The sequence below is a fragment of the Rhamphochromis longiceps genome, linkage group LG20 (genome assembly GCF_057381845.1).
Source record: "Rhamphochromis longiceps isolate RC_006_pf linkage group LG20, R_longiceps_female_GT1.1, whole genome shotgun sequence".
Lineage (NCBI taxonomy): Eukaryota > Metazoa > Chordata > Actinopteri > Cichliformes > Cichlidae > Rhamphochromis > Rhamphochromis longiceps.
Genome location: NC_140576.1, coordinates 35,235,517 through 35,236,365, shown reverse-complemented (window position 1 = coordinate 35,236,365; position 849 = coordinate 35,235,517).

Sequence of the window (849 nt, the reverse complement as noted above, 5' to 3'; positions counted from 1 at the left end):
CAAAAAATATATGCAAAACCGATATAAAATTAAAACAATACATTTTAAAGTATTTAAAGTAAGTATTAAATATGTAACTGTTTACAAGATACACTGTTAAAATGGTTCAAAACAATAAATACGCCAAATCTTAAACTTTTATAAAATGTCTCATAATGTTTTTTATTACACTTTATTTTATGTAAATATTTTCTGACACACATCTACACTTTAACTCACGCCTCCAGAAGAATTTCTATTGCAACGGAAGACAGGGAGGCATGCTTAAGGTCTCCACTTTAGAAGGAGCTTTTTTCAGTGCCTGTTGTGTCAGAAATCTAAGGACTTTCTGGTGGATGCTGACGGTGAAAGAAGCCGTCAGGTTAAAGAAGGAGGCCTTTGGGCTTAGTTCAGCGGTCCCCAACCCCTGGGCCTCGGACCGGTAACGGTCCATGAGTCGTTAGGTACCGGGCCGCGAGAGTTGAGGCTCAGGTGTGAAATGTATAGTTTTCAGGGTTTTTATCGGTTTTCAGCGTTATTTTGTTATCGTTTTTATCGTTAACTCGGTTTTCCTGGGTCTTTTCATGTGTGTTATAAATAAATATTTTTTTCGGTACTAGTTTTATTTTGTTGTATTTATCCACGACACCTTAAAGGCCGGTCCGTGAAAATATTGTCTGGCATAAACCGGTCCGTGGCGCAAAAAAGGTTGGGGACCGCTGGCTTAGTTGATCTGTTGGATTCCTGAAACACTGGAAAGGCACTGGAAGGCTAGAAGAGCTGAGAGTTTGGCTGGTTAATAAGCAAAAGTGTGGATGTTGGAGACGTTTGAGACAGAAGAACCTTTGGTTAGCCTGAAGGAGCCACTCA